The sequence below is a fragment of the Equus quagga genome, chromosome 5 (assembly GCF_021613505.1).
Source record: "Equus quagga isolate Etosha38 chromosome 5, UCLA_HA_Equagga_1.0, whole genome shotgun sequence".
NCBI lineage: Eukaryota > Metazoa > Chordata > Mammalia > Perissodactyla > Equidae > Equus > Equus quagga.
Genome location: NC_060271.1, coordinates 119,514,185 through 119,529,713, shown reverse-complemented (window position 1 = coordinate 119,529,713; position 15,529 = coordinate 119,514,185). Strand labels below are relative to the sequence as shown.

At 38.7% G+C, this 15,529-nt stretch overlaps 1 protein-coding gene across 5 annotated transcripts in view; it reads right to left on the bottom strand.

Moving 5' to 3' along the window:
* The window catches only part of ITSN2 (intersectin 2), a 134,522-nt gene that overhangs the window by 106,192 nt on the left and 12,801 nt on the right, over window positions 1–15,529 (bottom strand). The window lies entirely within an intron of this gene.

The window sequence follows — 15,529 nt, the reverse complement described above, 5'->3', positions numbered from 1 at the left end:
TCCTCAAAAAAAAGAAAAAGAAAGAAACAAATATATATATATATATGTTTGTTTAAACATAACTAAATATGTTGGGGACGTACTCTGGACTGGAAAGAGAAGGGATTTGGAAATTTTCAGCTCTGGGTTCTCCCATCTCTGCTATTTTCCTAGCTGTGACCATGAAAGAGTTATTTAACCTTTTTGAGTCTCAGATTCTTCATCTGTAAAAATACTTTGCAGGAGTATTTTTTTAAGTATTGAACATAAACTAGTACACTGCCTGGGACATAGTAGGTAAATGGCTTCCTGGGTGTCCAGGAAGGGAGAGTGCAACATAATTTTGAATGAATTCATTATTTTACTATGAATACATTCAAAATTCAAAATTTATTCCATGAATCTCGAGGGTAGGACCAGTTAGGGAGAGTGAAGAACTAGCAAATTTATAGCAATGTACTTAGTAATTAAAGCCACGGGTTACAACATTGAAGGAAAATACTACTATATTAAAAAACTCAGTAGCTCAGCTATTTACCCAAATAATTTAAATATTAATATTTTTAGAAGCCTAAGGAAAAATGTTTGCACAAGCCATTTAAACAAAGAAGGCATAAAGAGTTGCACATCATGGTGAAAGGTGTCACCAGAGGAGCTGGCCAAGAAGTGTTACAAGGTAAACTATCTTAGTGAATTCAGCGTGCCTAAGGAGAAAAATGACTGTAACACTGTAACCACAAAAGTGAGTCACACTCACAAAAAACTGGTATATAAATCCAATTTATTAATTTACAGTGAGAAATTTCACAGCCAAGAGAATAAACTGCAGCTTTTCTTCCCATAATGCAAACTATCACTTAGACTAAATTTTCACCAGGTCACTGTGTGGTGAGCAAAGAGAGTTAATTGTGATTACAGTGCTTAATGGTATCAGGCATCGACACAATTTATCTACACAACAGAGATAAGCAACAGGGCAATAGGGCAACAGTGCTTTGAATGGCGCTGCCCATTCTCCTCTTCCGACCCCCAGGTTTCCCGTATGTTACCACTCTATAGCAACCTCCCTCTCAAAGTGTACACGCTTTCTTTAGATGTCAATAAGCTTTACTGCAATGGAGCCTTAAACCTGTCACCACACTCAGACTTCACCTGTCACTATATTTTTCTTAGGTAGGAGGAAATTTCATCCATGTACAAGTTGGTTTTCTTCACTCTTTTCTCAAAAGGTAATATAAATGCCAGGTATTGGAGTTGTTGATTACACAGAAAAATAATACCTAAACCACAGTGGAGTGGTCAAGAACTCTTAGAGGAGATATTGTGTTAAGCTTTAAAGGGTGAGTAAGAATCAGTTATAACTGTAAGGTTAAGAACCTTGAACTTGAACCTGCAGCTGACAAGGAGTTTTAAAGGAGAGGGACAGAGTCAGATTTCACTTAAGATAAACAATCAGCTGTGAAGAAAAGGCCAGGCCTGAAGCAGAGAGATCAGTTAGGGAAGAGATGAGGACAGTGTCTGGCATCTGACTAGAACAGTGGCAGCAGGAACAGAGACACGGGATGAACTGGAGAAACGATGAAGGGGCTAAGACAGGTGGAACTCAGGGTGGCTTTAAATATGAGGGATTATGGAGTAAAAGGAATCAAAGAGACGACTCCTGGAACTGTAGTTTGTGAGACTAGGTAAATAGTGGCGTCACCAGCTAAAAAAGTTAACACAGAAGGAAGCCTCATAAATCAAGTTATGACTACAACTTCCTCAAATACAGAAATTCTACAAACAAGTAAAACATTTTTACTTCCCCAATTTTAAATTATCGTAAGTAATGTTAAACCAAAAAAAGCTACATGCCTGCCTGCAAAGAAACTATTTACTTACAGATATGTAGTAGCAAGGGCCCCTATTTTATTAGGTCTCTGTAACTGAGAGAGACCAATTTTAAAATGCGGGAGAAAATCCTCCAAAAGCATTACCTACAACGCATTTATAACTACACAAAAGCATGCGAGTCACCAAAGATAGTCTGAAGAAAAAGTATGGACTTAACAAAAGGCAAATAAGGAATAGGATCCCACAGTCACAAAGCCTTAATCAGTCAGATCTAGGTCTAAAATTTGCAGATCCTCTTTCTAGAACCTCTGGCTAGTCACCACGTTATTCTGTGGATACAACAGAATACCACATACCAGATGCTCAATAATCACAGGTACAATCCTGAAATAAAACCAAAGAATGAATCAAATAATATAATGGGCAGGGAGAGCAAATCCTTTCAGTGAAGCTGAAGGTACTGGTGTTACAAAACCTTCTTCACCTGGTACATGGGATTTAACCACCCCTGCATATAGGTACCATACTATAACATGTATGTATGTACGCACATCTGAATGACTGTAGTAACATCTGAATATGGTAGCATAATCTGATGGAACTAGTCAGCTTTTAAAGCATAGCATTTCATATCTGTTATGTTTATATCAATTCTCTCTGCCCTCTTGTAGAATAATTACCTCATGCTTCACAATGCTACTAGTCTGCTGGCAGAGTAGTACTTGCAGAGAAATAATTGAAATTTTGAAAAATCCAACAGATACATATTACATTTTTTAAAAACTAAATGTGTTACTTTATGTGATAACAGTTACCATTTACTAAGTGCTTACTATTAATGCAATACACGTCAATTTAATGTTGGTACATTTGTAGGGGAGAAGGAAAACAAGCCAGAGACACCCTCCAAAACACAAGTCTACATCAATCACATACAAAAATTAGGGAGTGCTAATTATTTGTTGCCAACCCTGGTGGTCTAGTGTTTAAGATTCAGTGCTCTCATTGTTGCAGCTCAGGTTTGTTTCCCAGGCAGGAAACCACATCACCCGTCTGTCAGTTGTCATACTGTAGTGGCTGCGTTTGCTGTGATGCTGAAAGCTATGCTACTGGGATTTCAAATACCAGCAGGGTCATTCATCCTGGACAAGTTTCAGCAGAGCTTCCAAACTAAGACCAGGAAGAAGGACCTGGCCACCTATTTCCGAAAAAATTGCCCATGAAAATCCTGTGAATAGCAGCAGAGCATGTCTGATATAGTGCCAGAAGATGAGAGCATGGCACCAAAAAAAAGACCAGGTAGGGTTCTGCTCTGCTGAACACAGGGTCACTAGGAGTTAGAACAGACTCGACAGCACTAACAATTATTTCTTACCTCTTGGTATAACTCTTTGGAAGAAGAAAAAGGTACTGAATATCTCTCCGGTTACATGCCTGATGCCTCTTTCAGGGATGTGTGATTGAAATCAGCATCCCCAAACACCTCTCCCTACTCCTTGGTGGAGCTAACACGTAATAATGAACAATCTTGGCAATGTGCAGTGATGATATAATTTGAATACTGTGTTAATTACCTATGGTTTTAGAATATTTATGTGGAGATTTTCCTGCTCATTATAAATTAATGAAGAACTGGTACTGTTACCCTTTTAGAAACCAAGAAAATATGTGTGGTAGAAAGCAGGCATAAAACAAAGAAGACTGCTTTCAATTTAACATAATCCAAATGCAATTTGGAGAATGTGGGAAATATATTCATACTAAGGCAGAGAAAAGTAGAAATGCCTGAATAGTAGTAGGAAATTCTTCTTCTATAAAGGGTCAATAAGACCCAGAAGGAAAAACAAAATTGTAGCCATTGCATGTAAAAAGTAACTCAATTAAGGTTGGGTTTTTTTGTTTGTTTAGAAGTACAGAATTATAGAAGGAAACAATTACAGTAATTATTTAGTCCCAAACCCTCAATTTTCGAGATGGGAAAACCAGGAGACTTGTACAAGCTCACAGAGTCAGTAGCAACACTGGTTCTAGAAACCACATCTCTTATGTGCAATGCTCTGTTTTTACGTTTCCCAACTTGCCCGATCATATCACCTGGGACATTCTCTAATTATACAGATTCCCAGGTCCATCCCCAGGAGATTGTGACTCAGTAGGTCATTACATAAATTAGGGCATGAACCTCCTAAAATGGTCCTCCTGTCTTGAGATCCTTCCACAGAGCTACTGGTTTTTTCCAAAACACCCACTAATGCCCGTCTCCTGCTTAAACTCCTCTACGGATTACAAATTAAAGCCTAAACTTCTTAGTTTGAAACAGGGTACCCTTCAGAATCTCACCCCAATCAACTTTACCGCATTCTTCTCTAGACACTTCCCCTTGATTCAGGTGTCTTAAGTTCACCAACCTTTTCTTGAAACAGTAATACCTTTTTGAGACCTCTATTCCTTTGTAAAGAACTGTTCCCTTTGTCACGTACACCACTTTCTTCTCATTCTTTAACTCTCAACTCAAACGTCACCTCTTCTTTGAAAGACTTCTGTCCCCCAGGTAGTCAGTCACTATCTCCCAGGTATGTCCGCAACACCTGTTCATGCCATAATAACTTCATTTATTACACATGATTTCAATTTCACATTTCCCTGTTTGACTTCTTCTGGGCAGAGACCATTTTTATTTACCTCTGTATGCCTAGTGCCTAAACCACATCTCCCAGAGAAAATGCTAAATAAATATTTGCTGGACAAACGAATTGGGTAAATGAATAATATGGTTGAGGTATTAAAAAAAAAAAGGAAGCAAAACAAGGGAAGCATGGAGAGAGGGCAGTGGTGAGTTGAATACATAGAAAAGAGAATGGTGGGGCCGGCCCCACGGCCGAGTGGTTAAGTTTGCCCACTCCGCTTTGGAGGCCCAGGGTTTCACCGGTTCGGATCCCGGGCACAGACATGGTACCATCCATTAGGCCACGCTGAGGTGGCGTCCCATATGCCACAACTAGAAGGACCCACAATTAAAATATACAACTATGTACTGGGGGGATTTGGGGAGAAAAAGTAGGAAAAAAAGAAAAAAAGATTGGCAACAGTTGTTAGCTCAGGTGCCAATCCTTAAAAGAAAAAGAAAAAGAAAATGGTAAGAACGCAGAGCAGGCTCCGAACTTCTTCCTTGAAACCCTGAAGGCACCAGAGCTGTGAATTTTAGACCAAATTATCATGTGCAACATGGTCCTTCTGTAACTTTTTTTCCTTTTAAGTATACTTTTAGAGATAAAGGTTATTTCCCATTGTATTCTGAAGACTTTATATTGGGATGAGGAGGAAGGCTTGAGTTCTTCAATTATACTTTGAATCATACTGGTTAAGTATTGGTTAGTTTAAATAAATCTGACTGAAGGTCTGACATTCAAAAGCAAGATAATCAAGTTCCTGAAGGCGTATCTTATAAAACTTTCTCCAGTGCCTCCTCCACTCTACAGCCTATATACACAGAGCCAACTCTCCAAACTTGCTGATTAGTTGGGAAAAATGCTCCTTCCTCATCTGATTCCCAAGGAGATCAAGGTCAACTCTATGAGAGAATGACTGGGGCAAAATTATCTACTTCTTTACAGTTTCTGCAGTAAGACGAAATTTACAGAGCACATATATTCTCCACATCTGTTTCCCATCTATCCATTCATTCTTTCTTTCATTCGTCCATTTATTTATTCATCAAACATGAATTGTCGCTATAATAAAAGGATTTGAAGAATGCTATGAGAACCCAGAAGACAGAAGTAACACTACTTGGGAGGTAAATCTAAATATGGTATATATTACAAAGGAGGTAATATTTGTTTAACAATTATCAAGGGGCCAGGCCCGTGGCATAGTGGTTAAGTTCATACTCTCCGCTTTGGTAGCCTGGGATTTCCAGATTCAGACCCCAGGCATGGACCTAGCACCGCTCACCAAGCCACACTATGGCAACATCCCACATGAAATAGAGGAAGATTGGCACAGATGTTAGCTCAGCGACAATCTTCCTTACACACACACAAGTTAAAAAAAAAAAAAAAAGAACTATCTAACATGAGGTCAGTGGCAAAGTAAGTGGATTCCATGTGTCCTCGGAGTGAAAGACACTGTACTGGTGTGGGATAGGCACTGTTACAAAAAAAGGAAAAGTATCTGAACCTAAGGACAGGACTGGTTAAAAGAAGGAAAGTACACCAGCCAGTACAACTGTAGACTTTCCCTATTCAAAGACAGTGTGATTTGAGAGTGATGTGGTTTCAAAGAACTCGCTTAATCTTAAGCGCTAAAAAAAGAACTTAAAAAAAACAGTATTTTCAAATTGTGCTCCGTGGAGTTCTAGAAATTTCAAGGAGATACAAGGGAGGTGGAGTAGAGAGAAGGAATGAAGGGCTGGGAGAGGATACCAACTTCAGTGAAAGTAGCTCTGTTTTTGTTTTCATATTGAGGCTTCTCTATAAGATTTTATCCGGTGATTTTTTAAAAGAGTTAACATACTGAATTCCATCTCCATTTTAGAAACAATTAAAGAAAAACCAGAGAGATGAAGTAACTTGCCAGGATCACACAATTTAAGGAAAAAAGTATGTCATGTTATTGATTGTGAATTTTGCTGTGCAAGTCAGAGAGAGCTGGCATTTAAAACATGATACATGTTCAGATGTGGTAGTCACCAGGGACTGGGAATAGTTGCCATCCTGTCCATGAATGACATTATCCAGGGAAAGCATATATCAGACACAAGAGAAGAACCTGGTCTTTTAAGGGCATAAGAAGAGAATTCTAACAAACAGCATAGGAACTGAACTGGATTTGTATGTCTTGAGACAGGACACCAGTTATGAAGTGACTGGCATACTCCAGGTGGTGAGAATTTGAACTTGGGCAATAGAGAAGAGGTATTTCAGAGGTAGACTAGACAAGATTTTCTGATCAACTAAATGTAGAAGATGAAAGAAAAGCATCACAGACGAGTTTCTTTCGTAGATGGTTGTAGAATGGTAATACTAACCAAGACAGAAGCTCTAAGAAAGTAGGGATTTGGACAGTAGATTTAGGGGGTGAGGAACAAAATGTTCAGTTTTGGGCATACTGACAAAGACATCCAGGCGGAGACGTCTAAGAGACAGCAAGAATTCTGTTCAAGCTAGGGACCCAGATTTGGAGTCATCGGCAACTGGGTATAGTTCTAATCACGTCAGTGAATGACACTGACGTTATCCTCGGAAAGCCTGTACAGGAAACGAGAAGAACAATCAGAAGAGAATTTGAGAAAAAGGAGACAAATCAGGATATAAAGAAAAGAGTTTCAAGGAGATGGATGGTCATAACCGCCAAATGTCACAGAAGTCAAGACTAAGCCATCAGTTTTGGCAATCTGCTGTGAGTGCAGTTCCCGTACAGTGAACTGGCTGTAAAAGTCAAACTGAAGTAGATTAGGCAGTAAATGGGAGGTGAAGTGTAGGTGACTCAAGAAGTATGTTGTTAAGGGAAAGGGAAGAAAGGGTGAAAGGAGAGATAAGAGGCTTTAAGAAAGAGGCAAGGTTATAAGGCTTTACTTTTTAGATAGAGAACAAAACTATTTTTAGAGAAAGAGGGAGAGATTTAATTCCCAAAAAGGAGAAGGAAAGGTTACCTAATGAAAGTTAGGGTCCAGAGAAAGTAGAGATCGACAGCTCTGAAGTATAAAGTTAGAACCTGGAACAGACATTTCTGGCTCCGAGAATAAAGGACAGGAAAGGCAGTAAAGATGAATAAAAATATACCTAAGTTTGGAAGCAGATGAAAAAGAAGTTGAGAAGGTACAGCTTGTCTTTGCAACCCTTCTTTCTCTCTTTTCTTTGGGTCCAGACAACAGTCCAAAGGGCAAGGCTGAAAACAGACTCTTTGATCTCCTGGGCCCCAGGTGTCTAAGCACAAATTTCTCTCCTCTTCAAGCCAAAAAAGAGAAGGTCACATGCAAATCAGTTCCCAAGAATCAACCAGACCTGTGCATTGCAGCTTGTGTTCAAATTAATTTATGCCTTACACATCAAAACACATCCTGAATGAATATGGGAAAAAACATTTTAGGCAGAAGTAACAGCATGTGCAAAAGCAGAGTAAAGAGTGTGGTCTGGGAAAACAGGGGGCAGCTTATTCACATGAAATAGCGAAAAGCTAATAACAATGCAAGGAACTACAACAATAGCTGTAAAAATAAGTATTATATTAATACCTAGCTGATACAAATGTAAGTTCGCACAACAACCTTTCTGGAAAGGAATTTGGAAATGTATTTATATCCTGTCTTATTCCAAGAAGAATTAAAGCTCCTACAAAAATACAAAAACATTAAATTAAAAAGTAGATGGATTGGGGCCGGCCCAGTGGCACAGTGGTTAAGTGCACACACTCCGCTTCAGTGGCCCGGGGTTCACCGGTTTGGATCCCGGGTGCGGACATGGCATCACTTGGCAAGCCATGCTGTGGTAGGCGTCCCACATGTAAAGCAGAGGAAGATGGGCAAGGATGTTAGCTCAGGGCCAGCATTCCTCAGCAAAAAGAGGAAGATTGGCAGCAGATGTTAGCTCAGGGCTCATCTTCCAAAAAAAACAAAAGTAGATGGATAAATGAAGGCAAAGAGTAAGTCATCACTGTACTTTCAACTTTTGCATATGTTTGATATTTTTCATAATAAAAGTTGAAAAGAAAACTAGCTTTGATGTTCACGCATCTGACTTGACCATTGTGTCACCTTCTTCATCGTCATTCCCTACAATCATTAGAGTAATTCCTTGCTGGCTTTAATACCTGGCTCACTATCCCCTCTCCAACATTATCCCCATAATGATTCTTGGTGATGTTAATATCCACATAGATGATTCTGCCCATTTCCTGGCCTCTAAATCTTCAACCTCCTGTGTTCCAAAAATCTTATCTTCCATCTTATCTTAGTCATCTACTCCCAGGTTATACCCTAGGCCTTATTATTACCAATAACTGTACTCCTCTGTAATCCATTTCAAGCCTCCCACTCTCCCTTCACCAGCTCATATGTCAACAGTCCACTCTCTCTAGTTCCCTGACTCCAACAATTCTTAAACTCTACCAGGACTTACAAACTATTGGTCTTATCAACTTTTCACTGTCCCTCATTCTTCCTTATATCCCCACATCCCCTTCCTTATGTCCTAATATCTCTCCTTACCCAAATTAAATATCACAGTCCACCATGGTAAGTAATTCTTGTACACACCCTCAACTTCACTCTCCTCTCTCCATGTATACTACACATCAGGGAAAATCCCAATCCTGACTAAATTCGACTCTCTATACTTATTCCATGACTCTATAAATGAAGTTCCTGACTGGTCTCACTTTACATTCTTGATCACTAAGTCAACTGGACCCCAAGTACCACCTGACAAGTCCATGTTTCCTTAATCCATTTGCTCTCCCCCTCTCCTAGATGACCATTTCACACTTCTCTTTTTCCATCTCCCAGACTTGTAATATATGCTGTAAATGCTTTTCATCCAGCTTGTTGCATTTCAATTTTAAGGCATCTTTTATTATACCAACTTCTTTATTTTTATACCAAAATTTGTCCATCTTCTCTTTTACGTCTGTTGAGTATCCTATCACACTAAGAAAGGCCTGTCTCATACCAGGTCTCATATCAGAAAACTATCCTATATTTTCTTCTCGTACCTATATGATTTAAGTGGGTTTTTTTTAACTTATACATTTGATCTACCTGGATTTTTATTTCGGAATGGAGAGAAAGATGCGAGTCTAAATTGTTTTCTGCACTCTTCTACCACCATCACCACTTACAATGTCTAGCACCTTTTCTGAGACCAATTATGGAATAATTCAGCTTTTCCCAACTGATCTAAAATGCATCTCTTTTCTTATAAACTAAGTTTACACATAAGCCTAGATTTATTTCTGTTCTGTGGGTCTTCTGTGTACTCCTGTCTTAAGAGTTCTAATTACCATATGTTAGAATATTCAAACCTCTATCTCCCACTATCATATTTTTTTCAGAATTTTCCCATCTATTCTTAGATGCTTATTTTCCCACTAAACCTAAGAATCATTTGTTACATTTCAGAAAAATTACTGTTGAATTTTGTGTGGAACAGTATTGTATTAATGGATCAGTTTAAACAGAACTAACATTTGTACAATATTGGCTTTTCTTATCCAAGAACATTTATTCAGGCCGGCCCTGTGGCCAAGTGGTTAAGTTTGGCATGCTCCACTTTGGTGGCCCAGGTTAGCAGGTTCGGATCCCAAGCACAGACCTACACCACTCATCAGCCATGCTGTGGCAGCAACCCACATATAAAATAGAGGAAGACTGGCACAGATATTAGCTCAGGGCTAATCTTCCTCAGGCAAAAAAAAGAGGAAGACTGGCAACAGATATTAGCTCAGGACTAATCTTTCTCAGCAACAAAAAAAAAGAACATCTATCCAATTATTCTTTTTGCATCTTTCAGTAGAGTCCTGGTCCTATCTCATTTACTTCTAGGTACTTTATGGTTATAGTTTAAATGAATACAAGAAATATTCATTTTGGTAAATTTATATGGTAATGGACATGTGTGGTTGATTTGCCTGCCCAGTCCATGGCTGTTTGTCTCACAACAAAACATCAGACAAATTCCAATAGAGGAGCATCCTACAATAATACCTAACCAGCACCACTCAAAACTGTCAGTCATCAAAAACAAGGAAAGTCTGAGTAACCATCACAACCAAGAGGAGCCTAAGGAGCCAGGACAATTAAACGTAATGTGGCATCCTAGATGAAATCCTGAAACAAAAAAAAGACATTAGGTACAAACTAAGCAACACTGAATAGAGCATGGACTTCAGTTAACAATAACGTATAATATTGATTCATTAATTGTAACAAATGTATCACACTTCATACTAATGTAAGATGTTAACAGGGGAAACTGGGTGGAGGGGTAGATGGGAAACTCTGTACTAACTGTTCAATTTGACAAATAAAAATGGCAAGCAATAGGATATATTGGAGTATATGAGGAAGCCATTTTGTGTAAACCTAATGCGGCCTGACCTTGTCTTTCCAAAAGGGCCTGACCGAGGCCGTTGAGCGTGCATTGTATATCTGCTTTAGATATTCCCTATGGCAAGAGAAAAGGCCCTTGAGCTAAAGGTGCAACTTCCCTCCCCCTCCCAAAGTTGGCATTTCTTTAAGGATTAAGCATCTTTCCTTAGGCTAGAAACTGATTGCTGCGCTCACCTGTGACCACCCAGCTCAAGACAATAGACTTACCTCCTGCTACGCCTTCCAAGATAGCAGACCCACTACCTGCTGTGTCCATCAACTGCTGTGCCAACAGGGCAGTCTTGTGACTATTGTGGGAGGGACATTTCAATCATATGTGAAACCTCCTGTATGGGGGTATATAACCACTCTGTATACCTCACTTCTTTGGTGCCCTTTCTTCCTTTGGTAAGAAAGGCCCCAGGCCATGGTCCTCAGATTTCAGCTCAGAATAAACTCACCCAAATTTTCATTTATAGATTGGTTATGGATTATTTTCGTTGACAAATTTTTCTGTAAATTTAAAATTGTTCAAAAAAATAAACTATATCAGAGGTTGGCCCCATGGTCTAGTGGTTAAGTTCAGCACGCTCTGCCTCAGCAGACCTGGTTCAGGTCCCAGGTACAGACCCACACCACTTGTTAGTGACCATGTTGTGGCGGTGACCCACATACAAAATAGAGGAAGACTGGAGACAGATGATAGCTCAGGGCCAATCTTCTTCACCAAAAAAAATAAAGTATATCAATTTTTTTTAAAAAGGTAAATACCACAGAAGTAGAAAGTTTAAGGCAGAGTAAAGGTAAAACATGTACCTCTAAATCTGGCAGCATTCATCCAAACAAAATACCCACTTGGACCATTTATAGAACTTTGTCTTATGAAAATAATCCAGTGAAGGAAAATAGAATGCAAAGATGCATACCACAGTGTCATAACTATTAGAAAACATACAAATAAGATAATTTATCCAATAGAGAAAAGAACAAGAAAATAAAGTTATATTCATTCAGAACACCATGCACCTATTACAAATGATAATTTGAAGGCTACAATAGATAGGTAATGTTTACGATATAATGTAAATTTTTAAAAAAATACAATGTAAATATCGGATGCAAATATTCAAAATTACATATGCACAGGTCAAGGATTAGAAGCAAACATCTTGAGGCGGAAGAAACTTATCTTTGTGAATCCAGCACCCAACAGAGTTTGGCAGAGTAAATGTTCAATATGTATTTGCTGAATAACAATATTCACCACAATTTTATTTATAATAGCAAAAGACTTGAAACAACCTAAATATCTGAAAACAAGAATGTGGTTAACAAATCAAAGTCTACATACTAGATAAAATACAGCCATTAAACTTATGAAAATTATGAAGCAACATAGAAAAAAAAATCTTCCATGTACTGAGTAGACAAAAATCTACACTATGATCACAACTCTGTAAAAATGATATATATATACACAAATATATACACACATATATGTATGTATCTGATTAAAAAGCATTCATATGCTAAAAATAGTTGACTTAGCTGGAAAGACTGTAAGTGAATTTTTTTTTCTCTTCTTTATTTTCCAAGTTTTGTTGTTGTTGTTGCCATTTGGGATTTTTTTATCTCATATGAACTACATATACCAAAATGTCAAGCAATTAAAAACAGACAGACAAATATTAAGACCTCAGTAATTCAATAAACAGAAGTTTATGGTAGACTTACAACTTGCTTTTCAAAAACCAGGAATGCCATCTCTGGGGTATTTTCTCTGACATAAACCAGTTCTCCAATTCTCCAACACCAACTGGGTGTCCAACAATTCATTTCAATTCCGACACTAACTACCTGGAGTTATCACTGTCCCTACAGTTTAAAGCCTCAGTCCCACAAGAATGCCCCAATTTCAGACACTGGTGACAGTCCTGGGCCATCTTCTGACCAGGCTATAAATTGAGGGTTCCCATGACCCCCTCCTCAGGTTTGATAATTTACTAGAAAAGCTCACAGAACTAAGGAAAACAGTTAACTTACATTTACAGCTTTACTATAAAGTACACAACTCAGGAACAGCTAAATGGAAGAGATGCATATGGCACTGTATGGGGAGGCAGGGCGTGCAGCTTCCACGCCCTCTTCAGTTGTGCCACCCACCCAGCACCTTAATGTATTCACCAAGCTGGAAGCTCTCTGAATCTCACTGTTCTAGAGTTTTTATGGAGCTCAATTCTCCAGCACCCCCTACCCCTTCCTGGAGGCCAGTGGGTGGAGCTGAAAGTTCCAACCCTCTAATTTCCCTGGTCTTTCTAGTTGTCCAGCCTCATCCTGAGGCTCTCTAGGCTACCCTAGGCTACCCTAAGTCACTTTATTAGCATAAACTCAGGTGTGGTAGAAAAGAACTCATTATAAGTAACAGGACACCTCTCACTCAGGAAATTCCAAAGGTTTTAGGAGCTCTGTGCCAGGAACCAGGGACAAAGACCAAATATACTTTTGTATTGTCAAATTAATAAACAGAAAGCTCATTAAATTGGAGTAGGGAGATCCAAAGTGGGAGCTCTCATGCCCTATGTCCATAGCTGAGCCCAAAAGGAAGAAGAAAGACTTCCTCTTCTTGAAGGGCAAGAAGTTCAGCCAATGAGAGGCCATCACAATTCCACCAATGAAAAGCTACTAGACATCCACCTCTCAATTCCTCCAACGGGCTCCTTGTTCACAATAGCCCTCCCAACTTTCTCTTCCCCTCTATAAAAGAGTTTCTCCCCCCTTGCTGCTGGGGTCCTTGCACACAGCTCACCATGGCTGCAGACCCAGGATTGCAATTCTTTGCTGATCTCCAATAAACCCATTTTTGCTGGAGAAATAACAGGCTATCTATTTAAGATCAATAGTATTATACCATGCCATCTTTTAACCCAATAGTCAATATTACCCAGAGTCTTGCCCTTGTCAATTTTTTAGTCTACTATGAACAATGTTCAATAACAAATCTATTTTACCAAAAATATTAAACTGAGATGACCAATCATGAGATGACCAGCCATGCTATATCCAGTACTATCCACTCCTCACCACACTACCACAGAGGCCTAAAGAGACTGGTATCTAAACTGATGCCACACCCCAGCCTGCAAGGGACCAGCTTCCATTTGTGACTGACAGTTTCCCATCTCAACCAAAACATGAACAGAATAAGAGAGCAAAGGAAAGAAAATCAAACTAGTAGCCAATGGACAAAGGAGCATTCATCCATTGCCTACTGTAAGTAAAGCATGCCATCACTGTAGCAAAAAATAACGCTCTTACATAGAACACTCCAATCATCTGAGAAAGTGAATATAAAATAATAAATGTGCAATGAGGATTTTTAAAAGCAAACTCCAAGATCTGACAGGGAGAAAAATTACCAGGAAAGAACAAAATAGAGATATTCTGACATGAATTTAGTCACACTAAAACCAACAGTGTATCCAGAAAATATCTGTCACTGAACAGCAACACCTAACCAAAGCAAGGTCTCTCTTCCCCCAAACACCTCAAGTCACAAACTTACAAATACTCTTCACCAATCTGAATTCTTTAATTTTGAGAGTTAATTCTTTAAATTGAGATTTAAAAATTTAAAAGATACCGGAGTGGGAAAGAGTCCTTCCAATTATGTAATCCATTCATTCTCAAACTATGGTAACCATGGCCCACCTAAGTGGGACAAGAGATCCAATCTACCCATCTGCTCCCATTTTTCAGTAGAAAAATAACTCCATGATGAAGAATTAGAGTAATGTATGTCAACTACACTTCAATAAACAATTTTTAAAAATAATTATAGAATGCAACAATTACACAACAGCAAAATGGTCAACAAAATTACATCTAACATTAATTCTAAAATTACATTAATTCAAGAATAGCAGCGCTTGGAACCACATCAAACTCAAAACAAAAATGATGCACTGAAAATAGTATCCATCTGAGCGTGAGTGCGCATAGTAGGAATTTTTAAATGCTGCCAAAGCATTGTATAGCTAAAGGATTTCTTACAGGAAAACTAAATTAGATCCCTCAGTAAGATCTAGAAATTGTCTAATTTTAGTTTATGAACAGGAAATTTCAGTAACACTTAATAACTCACATTATCAGTAAGTAGACCATACTATTACATAAAATTCAAAGACTATGGGAATGGAACAGCAACAGCCCCTCAGAACTGAGGAAATGACTTCCATTTTGGTTTCATTCATCAGGAAAAGCTTCCTGACCTAGCAGGTGTCTTGATACCATACTAGGGAAGCAGCAATCTAACCCAATAATTTTCAACCATTTTTCCACTGTGATTCTATGTAACAGCTCACCAATCTAATTTCCTAAATTGGATTCCTCATACATTGCTGGCAGGAATGTAAAATGGTTTAGCTGCTTTGGAAAACACTTTGGCAGTTCCTCAAAACGCTAAACATAGGTTCCCTTATAACTCAGCAATTCCACCCCTAGGTATGAGACCAAGAGAGGTGAAAACATAAACCTATGCCCACACAAAAACTTGTACACAAACACTCACAGCAGCATTATTCGTAACAGTCAAACAGTGGAAACAACCCAAATGTCCGTCAATTGATGAATGGA